This window comes from Octopus sinensis, linkage group LG10, assembly GCF_006345805.1.
Source record: "Octopus sinensis linkage group LG10, ASM634580v1, whole genome shotgun sequence".
NCBI classification, from domain to species: domain Eukaryota; kingdom Metazoa; phylum Mollusca; class Cephalopoda; order Octopoda; family Octopodidae; genus Octopus; species Octopus sinensis.
Genome location: NC_043006.1, coordinates 1,312,101 through 1,329,600, shown reverse-complemented (window position 1 = coordinate 1,329,600; position 17,500 = coordinate 1,312,101).

Genomic DNA, 17,500 nt, shown 5'->3' with positions numbered 1-17,500 from the left:
ATATTTTTTTACGAAAAAATATAATTTGCATAACTTTCTTGATACAAATTCTTAATTTGAATACAAATAAATAATAGCGCCTTATTTGAATAATATGGCGGTATTATTTAAAACTGAGCGGATATCAAATATGTTATAAAACACGTTGACTGCTGTTTTTCTCAAATAGACTGTGAAAGGTTTGTTTCACATTTTAGTCAAGAGGGAATGAGCCTTTTCAGAGCTTCAGCGAATCATTACCACAGAGTGAACTCCACCAAAGGCTCCCAAGAACCAGGCAGTGAAACAATAACAATGCCGCTCAAGTGTGGCCTAGGAGTTGAGCAGATATCAAATATGTTATAAAATGAGAGAGAAATAGAGAGACTTATAAAGAAAGAAAAAGAACCTTTTATCTTAGTCATTAGACTGCGGCCATGCTGGAGCACCACCTTGAAGCACAACCTCAGTACTTCTTTTTAAAGCCTGGTACTTATTCTATCGATAGCCTTTGCCGAACCGCTAAGTTACGGGGACGTTCACACACCAACACTGGTTGTCAAGTGGTGGAGGAGGGACAAACAGACATTATATATATACATACACGAAGGGCTTCTTTCGGTTACCGTCTACCAAATCCGCTCACAAGGCTTTGATCGGCCCGAAACCATAGTAGAAGACACTTGCCCATCGTGCCACTCACTGGGATTGAACCCGGAACCGCGTGGCTTGGAAGTTGAAATTAATTTCTTAGTTGTGTATAATTTACCTTCAAATTTTCTCACCATGTTTTATCTGTTAAAGTCCCATTGGAAGCAATTTCTTGCTTATTTCTGATATCTAATAAAGTATATATAATTTTTTAGATGAGACAAGGTTTGAAATATGGATGGCATTCATCCCTGGCTTTGGTTAGTTATAACACAGGTTCCTAGCCTTGTATGAATGGTAAACTTAATGCAAAAGTCGTTGAAAGACTCATATATGGATTCAAAAAATGTGTGGAGATAATATCGACCCATCAGGAATAAGGGTGGAATTCAAAGAATTGCCACCAGTGGTGGATTTAATAGATATCGAACCACTAATGAAATATCACTAAAAAATAAATATGTCAAAGCGACAGGAAAAAAGAAAAGAAAAAGGAGGAAAAAAGAAAGAGTAAATGTTTTATGTTATGTTTAATAATATCGGAAAATAGAACATTTTTAGAGAACGTATATAACGGTTCAAATAATTGTAATGGTAGACGATAATTAATTGTTAGTTAAAAACATGATAAAAACGGACAGTTTAAAAAGATTAATGGTAATACATGTGATGAGGGGCACATGCAGCCATTCATAACCCCATTGTTGTATAATCATCTCATCATATTCGTATTATCCCCTCTATGGTGTCCTGTCTGTCTTTGTTTGTCCCCCTCTATGTTTGGACCCTTGTGGCTAATAAAGAAACCGAAAGGCTCATATATATGGTTGAAAAACATTATATAGTTTAAAGATACCACATTATGTAATCCTTTCGTTCACCTCTATAATCTTTACATAAATTTAATGAAATGCTGGTCGCTGAAGACAATACCTGAGAATATGTAGTTGATAATGGACAGATACATTTCATATACGACAAATATAGAGTGTAAGTACTTCTCGGTTCCGAGATCAAATTGTGCCAGAAATTTCGACTGTCCGAAGTCATATAAGAGACCAATAATATAGCGATCTCGATACATTTGACTAAAGATGTTTGGCATTATGCCCGGATGGAAAATCAATATTTCATACATTTTTATGGTACTTCTCCTCTACAGCCATAACTATCCCATTAAATATATCAGAATGGCTGGCAACGTGGCAGATATAAGCATTTTTATTGCAAGAAATGCAAGTAAAAAGATAGTTTCTAAAATTCTGTATTCTTTTTATCTTTCTTGAGGCCAGTGATGAATTTATGACTTGAAATCTTCTTTCATTTGGTGCACCAATATACTTTCATTCTTAGCAGAGTGATCACATTTCTTCCCACTACTTTTAAGATTCTTTTAACACACTTTGTTTTTCTCTTTTTATATGCGATGTTATTTCTTTTTTATGAGACAAAGATGGAACAATCAAGTCGTATACACAACATAAAAGCCGACACGAACCATAATTTATTCCCCAGAATATCCTCCTGGAAATTATTCTGACAAACATATTAACACACATTTACAATAGATAGATATTCATATTGTTTTCTTCTTGCTTTGTTTTTCAAATAAAGTTAATAGAGGAAAAAGATTAGAAGTTATCGTTAAAATATATCAAAAATAAATGGCGGCAATTCCTGAAAGAATATGTTAGTCATAAATAGCAATTAAAATGAATTATTTTAAAAAGACGGCTTACTGACAAATCATATAAACAAGATTGCCTGCTAACAAGCTACACAATATATAACCTACAATCACTTATAGATCTGTTAATCAACAATTACAAATCTAAATCAATGTTCTAAGGGGGAGATCTAAGTTTCACTTTAGGTCTGACTGCATTCCAAGGGCCTTCTTTTTCTTGTTGGTTCTTGTCGTTTTTATAGGAATATTATAAAGCAAGTATAAACTTAGATATGTTTCGGCCAAAATTCGCCCAGGGAATGTCTAACCTAAAAGCAACACTTGACAGAATCTTATAAGCCGAGTTTTATGGTATCTTAGACCTTGAAGTATTGAGTTGTTTTTGACTGAGATGAATCCAGGCATAAGTCGTTCGTATGGCATCCTGCGAAGATATTTATTCAGATATCTTTTGAAGGTGCAGTCGTGGCTGTGTGGTAAGAAGCTTGCTTCCGGTTGAACTGTGAAGACGTCTAGCTTTGAGCTCCGTCCTACAAAGAAAAAAGAACAAAAACAGTGTTCTTCACGCACCTGTTGAAGTCGTCACGCTGATATGCAGCTGGCGAAAGTTGAACTGAAAGACGCTGTAAGGTAAGACTCTTTGCTTTTTGAGTCCGGTAGGATTTCTTGCCTGTTGGTTTTATTTTTTTGAACAGGCAGGGAGTCCTTACTGGATTCGGGGCTTTTTGTCTGCCTTGCGGCGGAGACGTGTGTGTTGTCTCACATAATTGTGAGAAATTGTATTTGAACATTTTTGCGCCCACGTGGATTAAAAGGATTGGCCAGGAGTACCTTTCGGCCGGAAATTTATTTCTTTGCCTGGATTTGAACTCTCTTTTCACAGCTATCATTTATTTAAAAAAAAAAAAGAACTTTATTTGAACTGTTATTTTTATTTTTTCTTCCCTTCCGTTGTGTCTTCTTTCTTTTTTTGTGTATCTTTCTTTATTTGAAAACGTATTGACGAACTGTATTTGAACTTTTTATTTAAAAAAAAATGGCAAAGGAAATATTAGTGGGGGAATTAACACCTCCCAAATCATGGCTAAAAGAGCTCGAAAGGAAGACGGTGCTGTTGAGGACTTATTCAAAGTCGCTCGATACCATAACCGTCTTCCCGAAAGCCACAATTTTGAAAGAGCTGGCAGAGAACATGCCAGCTATTAAATTTATTTCACGGGGAGTCAAATTTGCAACGGTCTGGTTGCTATTTGACTCCCCCAAAGAAGCTTGCAGGAAGGAAATAATGTTTCTTCCCAGTTATTGTGGAAAGAAGTTAACGAGAGCTTGGGTTTGCGGCTTGTCACGCGGAATTGAGCCCGAGTGGATAGAGGACTCTATCCGCCGGGGTTTGGGTGGTAACAGTACCAAGCTGCTCAACGTAAAAATTTTGCCTGCGGCTGATTGGGAGGAGTTAAAAGCTGTGTTGACCCTATGGACCCAATCACCCGAAAGTCTGGTTTTCCCAGATTTTTTGAGGATGGCCGGGTCTAGGTATCCGGTGATGCTCGAGGGACGCCCCCCCTCAAGTGTCACCTGAGTCTGGAGATCGGCCACATCAAGAAAAACCGCCCCAAGGACCAAAATAGGATACTGGAGCAGTTAATAGAGGAACCACTCCCTGCTCCCTCAATGGAGGGAGAGAAGGAGGAGGATGTCGAGGAGGTGGAAACCTCCTCGAAAACAAAAAAGCGAAAGGTGGGTTGCCCACCGAAGAACCCGAGAGCTGCGGGAGAAAAAGAGGACCTGCTGGACACAGCAAGGGAACACCACCCTCCCGCGGCCCAAGGGAAAAAGAAAAGAAAAAAGAAAAACGGGACATTGCCAGCGGGTTGTGACACGCTGCCGGCGTGTCCCGATTCTCCTTTGGCGGGTGTGCTGCTGGAGGAGGAATTTTTGGTCCTCATCCACAAGGGAGGAACCTTGCAAAATGAAATCTAAAAAATTGAAAGGAAGTGCCGGTGGGAGGGGCTTCTGTCTTACACGGAGGACCCTGAGTGGCCTTCGCAGGTGGCTGCGGAGGTCATATGGGAGAACGATCTGTGCAGGATAACGGACTCCTTCCCGAAGGACTCCTTCAGACTTATGTTGAAACCTTTAAGTTCGGAACGGACCAGGTGCTTCGATGAAGCGAGGAGCCTGGCCGGGCGGAAAGATTGAAGAGGTGTATTACCTCAAAAAGAGACTAAAAATGTAAAAAGTGAGAGGATTATTACCTCGTGTTTGTGTTTTATTTTTAATTTTGAACTGTGTAAGAGGTTTATTGCCTCATTGTGTTTTTAAAAAAACAGAAAAAAAGAACAATATTTTAGAGAAGCGAATGTCGGCGGGCGCTTTTCGTCTTCTCCCATCCTTATCATCCTTGTATCATCATCATTCATCCCATTAATGTTTCTGTCTAGCCCTCAAGCTTCTCTCTGTGTGCTGCCCTTGTGGAAAATTTAATGAAATAAAGAAGCTTGCTTTCCAACCACATGGTTCCGGGTTCATTTCCACTGCATGTCACCTTGAGCAAGTGTCTTTTACTAATGCCTTGGGCCAACCAAAGCTTTGTGAGTGGATTTGGTAGACGGAACCTGAAAGAAGCCCGTCGTATATATATATATATATATATATTATATATATATATATGTTTGTTTTTGTGGGTGTGTCTTTGTGTCTGTGTTTGTCCCCACACCATCGCTTGACAACCGATGCTTGTACGTTTATTTCCCTCGTAACCTAGCGGTTCGGCAAAAGACACCAGTAGAATAAGTACTAGGCTTACAAAGAATAAGTCCTTGGATCGATTTCTTAGACTAAAATCCTTCAAGGCGGTGCTCCAGCGTGGCCGTATTCAAATGACTGAAACAAGTAAAAGAATAAAGGTTAGGGGATCTTTTTCTTTGATTTTAAAAAATCATGTTGAATAGAGCAGGACCTGTTGAAGAAAAGTGAGTTGCAATGCGGTTATGTGTAGTGAGCATTCTACAGGTAGCATATGGAAAGGGGTCCCAGGGTTGAACGAATTGCAAACTTGATGTTAAAGTCGTTGAAAGACCTATATATATTACTGAAAGACGAATCATATAATCTTTTGTTCTATTTAACTTGTACTCTACTCCATAAATTCATCTCTATAATCCTTACATAAATATAATGATAAACTGGATACTGAAGAGAAAACTTGAGAATAGGTAGTTGATTTATGCTCAACCAGACTAACTGATAGAGATTAACTGAAGATTTGTCCTAAAGGTAAAATTTACGAAATGTTTAAGGTTACATAAAGTTCTTTTTTACTATATGATGTTCCTATTAAACAGCAGGACAAACCTGAAAAGTCCGAGGCTATGGAATGCAGAAAGAACTCTACTGAAACAGTCGTAGGTCATTTATTAATCAGCTTGTTAACAGGCTATCATCTTTACACAATTTTTCAATAAGCCTTATTTTATATTTAATTCACTTTAATTGCTTTTTATGACTAATATATTTTCAGGGCTAGCTGCCATTTACTTTTGATAGATTTTTAATGATGACTTTTAATCTTCTTCCTCAAATAACTTAATTTGAAAAACAGATCAAAAAGAAGACAATCTATTTTAAATGCGTGTTGATATATTTGTAAGAATGATTTCCAGGAAAATAAATTATAGTTTGTGTTGGCTTTTATGTTGTATATAACTACTTGATTATTCCATCCTTGTCACAAAAAGAGAAAGAAAGGAACTGAAATCATCGATTCATTCGAAAATGGCATATTACAGGGAGAACTATGGAAGGATTATCTGTCATTCTACGGTATTTTCTACTATATAATCAATTTAGAATATATTTTTATAAAAGCAAAGAAAACAACACAAAACTCAAAGACATGAGATCATATCTATCTATCTATCTATCTATCTATCTATCTATCTATCTATCTATCTATCTATCTATCTATCTATCTATCTATCTATCTATCTATCTATCTATCTGTCTATCTATCTGTCTATCTATCTATCTATCTATCTATCTGGAAAGGATGCGTCCCGATGGTCAGGCGATCCATTTGCTGTCAACACCCGCTAAAAGGAGGGCTGGTCATGCCGTTGTTGATGATGCGCAGACACGCGCTGAGACTGCGACATCTCTGGCTCTATGTAGACGACGGTGAACAGGTGTGGTCGCCGTTTGTGAGGCACGCTTTCCCGCAGCTCGTCTCCATGACCGAACTGCAGTCGTGGATCAAAAAGAGGCCGAGGAAGGTCGATTGGCACCGCGAGTGTCGCGTTGCTCTCAAGCAACTCTGCCGTCCCGGGTCGACCTTGAGTGACTTCAACACAACCAAAGCATTCTATAGGGGATTAGTGGAGGGGAGGTACGACGACGAGTTCGGGGCGAACTTGGACGTCAACGAGGAATACCTGACACGCCTGTTCGGGACGACTTTCGGGCCAGAGCCCATGGACAACTTCCAGAGATCCCTGGCCTGGCAGTGCTACCGAGAAGCGCTACCCGTTCGGGATAAGCTCTACAGACCCGGCTCGAGAAACACGGGGCCGACCTGCCCGAGATGCGGTCAGAGCGACGAAACCGTTCTGCACGCACTCGTGCAGTGTCCAACAATTTCCGACCTGTGGGCTTATGTCGAACAACTGCTGTCACGTGTGGGACGAGTCGGTTTATCAGCTGAGTCTATCGTCAATATTGTCACGCCTCCTTCCTTCAAACGGGAAGGAAGAGCTATTTTCATCATCCTTGTGGCTATGGCGAAAGAATGTATCTGGTGGACGCGTCTGAAAGGATTGGAGACAAACACTTTCCTCTCTGGTCAATCTCTCATCAACTTCTTCAAGTACCACTTGAAAAGGAAAGTGAGAGTAGAGAGGCAAGTTTTGTCTAGCGAATGTTTTAAAAAAGATGGGTGAATGTAGCAAGGATGGCACGTATGAATGACGAAGCCACCCTGAGCATAATCCTATGAACCCAGAAATTGAAAACAGAGGGTTACCCACTTGCAAACAAATGTGGTAACATATAACAATATTGACCAAGGTTACCGTGGTCTTTTTCGTAGGCTTTTCTTCCCACGGATAAACCTTACTTGCCTTCCCCTTTACACCATATATCATAACACTGTGATACACGATCCCTATTGATCGTTCTTTTTTTTCCTCTTCCCCTTTTTTCCCCTTTTTTCTTCTTTTTTCATTTCTCTTTCCTTTTGTTCCTTTTCCTTTTCTTTTTTTTCTTTCTATTCTTTTTATTTTATTCAATTTTTTTTTGTTCTTTTCTTCCCTTTTACGATCCCTCTTGATCGAAAACCTACGCCACCCCCTTTTTTTTTCTTTTGTTTTTTGTTCTCTTCATCCCCCAAAAGAAAAGCTCTACCTTGTAACTTGTCCCATCTGTGTGCAGCCCTGTGTGGCCAATAAAGAAACTTATCTATCTATCTATCTATCTATCTATCTATCTATCTATCTATCTATCTATCTATCTATCTATCTATCTATCTATCTATCTATGTACGCTAGACTTAGGTAAGACACTTAGGCAGGGTCCCGGATACTGGAAACTAAACGCGTCTTTCCCATCGAGACAGGTTTTCAGAGACCGGATTAGCACACTAGTAAAGAGGGCTTTGACGGGAGCCATCATCAACAACAAATGGTGGTTTGCCCTCAAGAGAGCAGTAAAAGCAGAAGCGATTAGGTACAGCAAAGCACTAGCCATAGATAGAAATAGAGTAGAGGGTGAGCTAGTTAAGAAGCTATAAGAGGCAATTAGAAGCGGCATCGCATCCGACGTTTTGGCGGCGAGGTTGGCCCTCGACCAACACTTCAACGCCAAACACGAAGGATGTGCTGTCAGAGCTAGGATGCGTGCTCTAAGGAACGAAGGTGTTGGAGCCGCGAGAGAGGCCCGGGTGGCAGAGGCGCAACAGGGCAACAAAGCCACCATTCGGTCCCTGGTAGATGAACAGGGGCGCGAATTGCTCGAGCCAAGTAAAATGTGTGAGGCCTTTCAGCAGCATTTTGCTCGACTGTTCGGAACGAGTGGAGGGCAAGAACGTAGGGTGGACTTCAGTGCCTACCTACATAGCCTACCACGACTCTCGACAAGAAAGGCAGGGTGCTGCGAAGGTGCCATCACGGCGGCGGAAGTGCAGGAAGCGATGGCAGAATGCTCGGGGGACAAATCACCGGGTTTGGATGGTCTACCCTACGAGCTTTACAATTGTATGCCAGACTTGTTTGGAGATCTCTTGGCGGCGGTGTACTGCAACTGGCAGCAAAACGGGAGCATTCCTGGTTTTGTGAGCCGAGGAGCCGTAACACTGCTGAAGAAAGATCTAAACAAGGGAAATGTAATAGATAACTTTAGGCCCATCACTCTGCTTAATGCAGACTTGAAAATTTTGGCCAAGGTGCTAGCCAAGAGGTTGGCGCTTGTCATCGAGAAACTGGTCGACAGGGCGCAAACATGCACCGTGCCAGGCCGGACCATCCATGACAACCTCCACCTGATGCGCTACATCATAGACAGGGTAGTTAACCTGGCATGGGTGGGGCGCTGATCAATTTGGATCAATCGAAAGCTTTCGATAGGGTGGACCATCGATACTTGGAGGCGGTCCTCGGAGCGGCTGGCTTCGGTCCCGTCTTCCGCGGCTGGATAGCCGCTTTGTACAGAGGCATCCGTTCGGTAATTCGCGTGAATGGACATCTATCGAGACCCTTCGACATCGCACGTTCGGTCCGTCAGGGATGCCCCCTCTCGTCGCTTCTATACGTATTGACTCTCGAGCCATTATTGCGGAAGCTGGCAACCTTGAGAGGCATCCCGCGAGAACTGGGATGCGGGACGAGCGTGTCTGCATACGCGGACGACGTCACCGTCATAGTGTCTAGCCACGAGCACATCGAGCAGGTCGGCGAGACATTGAAAAACTACGAAGCGGTGACAGGAGCGAAAATCAACCGGGAAAAGTCAGTGGGCTTGCGACTAGGCACCTGGAGAAGCAAGCCCATGCCGTCCACCAGCGCCTCCGTCGTGGGACGCTGGACCGACGGCCCGGTTGAGTTGCTCGGGGTCTGGTTTGGTCCGGACCTCCAAGTGGAGAAGAACTGGAACGAGATAACGAGTAGGGTGGTCACTCTCGCCCGGCAATGGGCCGAGAGGAAACTGTCCCTAAAAGGTCGGGCGGAGGTGGCGAACACGTACATCGCGTCCGTCATCTACTACCGCCTGACCGTCGTACCTTGTCCCGACCCTACCATCACCAAACTACAACGCATTCTCTTTCGCTTCTTGTGGAAAGGATGCGTCCCGATGGTCAGGCGATCCATTTGCTGTCAACACCCGTTAAAAGGAGGGCTGGGCATGCCGTGGTTGATGATGCGCAGACACGCGCTGAGACTGCGACATCTCTGGCTCTATGTAGACGACGGTGAACAGGTGTGGTCGCCGTTTGTGAGGCACGCTTTCCCGCAGCTCGTCTCCATGACCGAACTGCAGTCGTGGATCAAAAAGAGGCCGAAGAAGGGCGAATGGCACCGCGAGTGTCGCGTTGCTCTCAAGCAACTCTGCCGTCCTGGGTCGACCTTGAGTGACTTCAACACAACCAAAGCATTCTATAGGGGTTTAGTGGAGGGGAGGTACGACGACGAGCTCGGGGCGAACCTGGACGTCGACGAGGAGTACCTGACCGCCTGTTCAGGACGACTTTCGGGCCAGGACCCATGGACAACTTCCAGAGATCCCTGGCCTGGCAGTGCTACCGAGAAGCGCTACCCGTTCGGGATAAGCTCTACAGACACGGCTCGAGAAACACGGGCCGACCTGCCCGAGATGCGGTCAGAGCGACGAACCGTTCTGCACGCACTCGTGCAGTGTCCAACAATTTCCGACCTGTGGGCTTGTGTCGAACAACTGCTGTCACGTGTGGGACGAGTCGGTTTATCAGCTGAGTCTATCGTTAATATTGTCACGCCTCCCTCCTTCAAACGGGAAGGAAGAGCTATTTTCATCATCCTTGTGGCTATGGCGAAAGAATGTATCTGGTGGACGCGTCTGAAAGGATTGGAGACAAACACTTTCCTCTCTGGTCAATCTCTCATCAACTTCTTCAAGTACCACTTGAAAAGGAAAGTGAGAGTAGAGGGGCAAGTTTTGTCTAGCGAATGTTTTAAAAAAAGATGGGTGAATGTAGCAAGAATGGCACGTATGAATGACGAAGCCACCTTGAGCATGATCCTATGAACCCAGAAATTGAAAACAGAGAGTTGCTTATTTGCAAAAAAAAAAAAGAAATATAACATGTGACTCCATTGACCGAGGTTACCGTGGTCTTTTCCGTAGGCTTTTCTTTCCATGGGTAAACCTCACCTGTCCTCCCCTTTACACTTCATATTGACATTTCTGTGATAACGATCCCTATTGATCAAATTTTTTCCCCCTCTCCCCCCCTTTTTTTTAACCCCCCCTTTTTTGTCCTCTTTCTCTCCTTTTACGATCCCTTTTGATCGAAACTCCCCCTTCCCTTTTTTTCTTTTTCTTTTTTTAAACCTTCAAAAGAAAAGCTTTACCTTGTAATTTGTTCTATCTGTGTGCAGCCCTGTGTGGCTAATAAAGAAACATATCTATCTATCTATCTATCTATCTATCTGTCTGTCTGTCTGTCTGTCTGTCTATCTATCTATCTATCAGTCTATCTATATATCTATCTATCTATCTATCTGTCTGTCTGTCTGTCTGTCTGTCTGTCTACCTACCTATCTATCCGTCTATCTATATATCTATCTATCTATCTATCTGTCTGTCTGTCTGTCTATCTATATATCTATCCGTCTATCTATATATCTATCCGTCTATCTATATATCTATCCGTCTATCTATATATCTATCCGTCTATCTATATATCTATCTGTCTATCTATATATCTATCTATATATCTATATATCTATATATCTATCTATCTATCTGTCTGTCTGTCTGTCTGTCTGTCTGTCTGTCTGTCTGTCTATCTATCTATCTATCTATCTATCTATCTATCTACCTGTCTGTCTGTCTGTCTGTCTATATGTCTATGCATGTATGTTTATCTGCATGCCTTATTAATATACATAAACTCATATATCCAAGATACATGTACTACTAACGGCACTCGAACAACAACAAATCTGCTTAATGAAAAGTCGACTTGAAGCTGATTAGCGTCCATAACATCAAGCATCATCCGACGAAATTACACACCCAGGCATTTATGCTTCTCTCACCCAGAAACACCAGCAAAAGGGAGACTCTAACGTACATAATATATTATTGGTAGTAAATCAATAATTTCAAAACTAAACTACGTATGCATCTAAAAAACGTGATCCCATTAATACACTAATATGTTGAGGTATGAATAAATATGCATACGTAATCATATTCACGTTTACTAATCATACATTTGATCATCTTGTATGACTAAGTCACGTGGTTAAACCAAAGTGATTCGGAAATTTGCAATAAAGATGAAATTGACTAGTTTTGTCTTAAGATTCGTCAGGGATCGTTTATCTCTGTCTCACAAGCTGCCCAAAATAGTTAGCGGAGAGCTACTTTAAAAAGTGTAAAGATTGTATTTGGGCATAAATACAGTTGATGATGGAACCTATCTGGCTGAAGTGGAAGTACTTGCGGGGATAGCAAGATTCCATCCATTGACTGAGCTGGCTTTATGCCTATTCAAAATAGATATTTAGTAAATAACGACTTAGCATATTTGATTCAGCTTCCTAAATGGATTGCCAAGCATTTACAGTTGAAGTCTCTTTGCGTACTAAAATAAGAAAGGGATTTATAAGTTTTCATTATCTATTTCCCGATAAAAATATAAAATGTTGGATTCCATTCATAAAGAAACAATAGCGATCATTTTTAGAAACTTATCCGAAACATTCGCTGACGTATGTCAAATACTGGCAGGTATTTGGATGTAAATAGAATAACATTTGGTTTTGTTCCATAGATATTTCTTCCTTAATCAATATAGATTGATAAATAGAGCACAAATATGTCAAAGGTCATCCACAGTTATCATTCATTGACAATGGTATTTCGTTCATTTGTAATGAGAATCCAAGTAGGATGATTTCTTCAAGTATCTGCTAATAGTGATTAGTTAACTAGATTTGCTATTAATGAAATATTCCAGGGGAAAAAAAACATTGCAACAAACAACAATCTCAGTAATCTCAATTGATGTGTGACGTCATTGATTGAAGTACCAGCATCACCAATTTTAACTTGACGTAGAGTTTTATAAGAAATCTCACAATAAAGAATTTTTGGACAGTTGAATGATTATAATTAATCTCCTGTGACATTCTATGAAAGTCTAAGGAGGTTAACTATTATCTTTTTTGCTCGGAGGTAAAAGAGGTTCTGCTTTATCATTAATTAATCAGAAGTGGAAATTAAAAAAAACATTAGAGTCATGCCGGTTATCTTCTTAGACTGGTAAAAACAGTAAAGCTAAGCTATACAGCAGGACGACATGAAGACGGAAAACGTAGGCGGAAGCGAAATTGAAGAGCGTTCTGGTTTTGGCGGGAAGAATTTAGAAGAGTGGTTTGTGAAGGATCTCTAGAGATGTCTGACACTTTGACATTATAAGTGGAGGAAAGACAGGCATATCAAGTAGGCAGAAATGGAAGTTGTAGGCAACATGTTAGTTTAGAGAAGGAAGAGGTGAATTTAACAGCGATAACGGAGGAAGAGAAATGAAAAAGAGTCTGTTGCTGCAAATGGATGGAAGCACTCCGTCGGTTCCGACGAGGAGGGTTCCGGTTGATCCGATCAACGGAACAGCCTGCTCGTGAAATTAACGTATAAGTGGCCGAGCACTCCACAGACACGTGTACCCTTAACGTAGTTCTCGGGGATATTCAGCGTGACACAGAGAGTGACAAGGCCGGCCCTTTGAAATACAGGTACAACAGAAACAGGAAGTAAGAGTGATAGAAAGTTGTGGTGAAAGAGTACAGCAGGGATCACCACCACCCTCTGCCGGAGCCTCGTGGAGCTTTAGGTGTTTTCGCTCAATAAACACTCATAACGCCCGGTCTGGGAATCGAAACCGCGATCCTATGACCGCGAGTCCGCTGCCCTAACCACTGGGCCATTGCGCCTCCTGTTGCTGCAAATGGTTGTAGCATGTTTGCGAATGAGTCTTCGATAATCAACCGAATGAGATTTTTTCTTAGATGCTGTCTGGCGATATTTATGTGTGTAGTGGCCTCTGTACGATATATGTTGGAGATAAAGAAAGAGCTTTATCCTCTAAGAGAATAGCCATGGTGGGACACCACCATGAAAGGTTTAGTCGAACAAATCGACCCTAGCACTTATTCTATCTGTCTCTTCTGCCTATCCACTATGTTACCGGTAAGTAAACAAACCAGCACCGGCTGTCAAGCGATGGTGGAGATACACAAAGATTTATACACACACTTATCACATTTATATACACTCGATATATATATATATATACCGGAGTAAGCACATAAATGTGAAACAAGGTGGAAAAAAGTACTCAAATACAAAACTGCCCGACGAACTCTGAGTAACAGCTTTTGTTATATTTCTGCTGATTTTAAATAAAGTATATATATATATATATATATTAATATATAAACACAAAAATGCTTTCTACTATTGTTTCGGGCCTACAAGAGCCTTGTGAATGGATTTAGTAGCAGAAACTGTAAGAAGCCCGTCGTACACACACACACACACACACACACACACACACACACACACACACACACACACACACACACACACACACACACACACACACAAAATATACATATATATTCTTTTATTCTTTTACGTGTTTCAGTCATTTGATTGCGGCCATGAAGGGTTTTGTCGAACAAATCGACCCCAGGACATTTTTTAATACTTAGTACTTATCCGATCGGTTTCTTTTGCAGAACTGCTTAGTTGCAAGGAAGCAAACACACTAGCACTAATTGTCTGGGAGACAAACACAGACACAAAGACACATACAAATAGAGACACATACAAATAGAGATACATACATACATACATACATACATACATACATACATACATACATACATACAGGCATACATACATACATACATACATATATATATATATATATATTATCATTATTGTTTTTACGTATTTTTGTATTCTTATTCGTTCCCGTCCTTGTTTTGTATACATTCGAGGCTTTCCTCCAAGGAATCTAATGCGCTTGGCTTAGATTTTCCTTTGGGGCTGGCCAGGTCGGAGCAATCTCAAGATTAATCAGCCGAAATTGCGAGGATGATCCGGTTCTTGACTGAAGATTGAAGGCTTCGAATGTCCCGTCCGTGTTTTTTGTATCGTCTTCTAAATGTTTTGCGTTCTTGTCCCAGTTTGTATCTTTTTACATATATATATATATATATATATATATATATATATATATTGTTATGGTTAGACAAAGCGAAAGCGAGTAAAACAACAACAGCCCGTAGGATATTAGATGTGTATTGATATAAGTTAATGGCATAAAACACACAGATCGAAACCAGCTCAAATCTGTCACAATCACTTGGGTCCAACGACACACAAGCCGTCACAAAATATCAGAGTTCAAGCGCAGAGCTGTTACAAATAGTTGAATATATATATATCAGTTCTTAAAGACAAGTGGATTTCCTTGATGGATGTTGAAACTCCAGCAGTTGCTACAGAAGCGAGCAAGCAAAACAAAAGGGAAGTCACGCTTAGTGTTTTCTTCTTGTGTTGTTATTGTGCTTACGTCGGTAGTAGTAGTAGTAATAAATCCTTAAAGAGTGATAGAGTGGCAGAGAGGAAAGAGGAAGGAAGACAGAATGATATTTCATTCTGCCTGTCATTTCAGCAGCAATTGAGAAAAGCAGAATAACACTTGATATTCTAAAGTGACCTGGTGATAAGCATTAGTCGTCTCTGGTCGTGGCCATCTCGTCAAACTCTCTTTACTAACTGCCTTTGGCTTGCTAATTTTCTGTATTTATAATAATCGCAACATAGCGAGACGGAGAGACATATCGCTCTCAAAACAACGGGAATGAGAAAAACACATAAATGGCTTGTGACTGCTTGTCAACTACTGTGTTTCTGTGAGGAAGCAGTGCAGTACGTTAAAGGAAAATACTATAGATTCAGGTTCGAATCCATATGCCTAAACGACGGGCTTTTTTCAGTTTCCGTCTACCAAACCCACTCACAAGGCTTTGATTGGCACGAACTTACAGTAGAAGACACTTGCCCAAGGTACCACACTGTGGGACCGAACCCAGAACCATGTGGTTGGGAAGGTAGATTCTTACCACAAAGCCACGACTGCGCTTATATGTATATATATATATATATATATATATATATACACTAGCATTATGACCTGTCGTTGCCGGGTCATAGTGCTGGTGAATGTATATATGTGTATATATATGTGTACATATTACATGTACTTCTCTATCTATACATCTAGACATAAAATATAAAATACAAAGTTATATCTTGATATCGCTAGTGATAACAATACTCAAAATATATAACAGACTGGAATTGTAGGCTCGTCTCTTGCAATTTCAATCAATTGGATCTTGTCTTCCCTCTTGTATAGAAGTGTGGCTACAATCCAGCCTACCTCTACTTCAGGGGGGATATTTTAAATTTTTATCCGGCACGTCCTACGTCCCAGATATAACGGTAAAAATAAAATACTTCCACTTTGCAAGTTTCGAGTCGAGTACTTTCTTACATGCTCCATTGACTCGAACCTTGCTTCTATTGTGGCGAATTTACCGCCTCTGGTTAGATATCTTTCATAGTCGCATCAAGATACTTTTCGATGGTGCTTTCCTCCCGGTGTTTAAATCTTTTTTTCTCTATATTGTATACTTTATAGACAATAGATCTTTCTTTAATTTAATTTTTTATTTCGTTTGGTGGTGTTATCCTAGATTCACCGTCTTTGTCGGTGATCAATCCGTATTTCTTCCATTTTAATTTCAATGAGTTCGCGCCCGCTGACGGCTGCAGCGAAATTCATTTTTGGACTTTCTTCTATCGAAGGCATTCTAACAAAAATGCTTCCGTGTAAACGATGAAAATATTGTCAATTTCCCCAAACAGGGACACAATTCAATTTTTGAACAATAACCAAAGCTCCTTCTCCCAAAGGGGGAGGGTTACAGTTTACAATTATTTAACAAATGCAACACAACAATGTTTCCTTTACGAGGAACCAACAAACGTGATAACAATAGTTAAACAGTAATAATTATAACAACAAACCTTACGATGAGCCAGAAAGCAGTAAGCAGTTGAAGCTTTAGTCCTTTATGTATAAGAAATAAACCAACAGGAGCGGCTGTTCGAGAAAACAGATATTACATACAGCCAAACTTCATATAGATACTTAATGCTAGCTAATTAGCAGATAATCTAATGTAAAAGCCGTGCACACCTTCATCTGGACTATTCCATTTCTGCACGCTAATTTTATTTTTAATTTATTCCCATTCATGTGAAACCACTGATTCAAGTTCAAGTCATTGATGCAATTTTATACCAATTGCTATTTTTACTTTTGTTATGTTACGATTATATTATACTTTAGTTTGATTTTAATTATTACTTACTACATATAATTCAATTGTTCTTATTATTTTTATTGTTAAAGTGAAAGCATCTGACATAAAATAGAGAAATGTTTTTGTTTCACTTTTAACACGTAATACTGAAATAGTGGAGAAGATATGATATTGCTATGGGCTCGCTCTAGGTAAGAAGTTGAACATTTTTTTTGCCCATAACACTACATGGACCCTAAGTAAGGCATGTGTAAAATTTGAATGAAATTGGTTGTGTAGTTCTCAAGTTTTAGAGCAACACACAGACAGACAGACACACATTCTCAGTTTTGTATATATAAAGATATATAATCAAAATAAGCAACAAGGATATCCAAGGTAGTGTAGTACAATTGTTTCATGGGACTTCATTTTATTACACACTGTAAGTATTACATCAGTTTTAAAATGTCGAGCAATCTTCAGCCACATATAGAATTTTTTTAACTAAACGGACATAAATATATATATATATATATATATATAT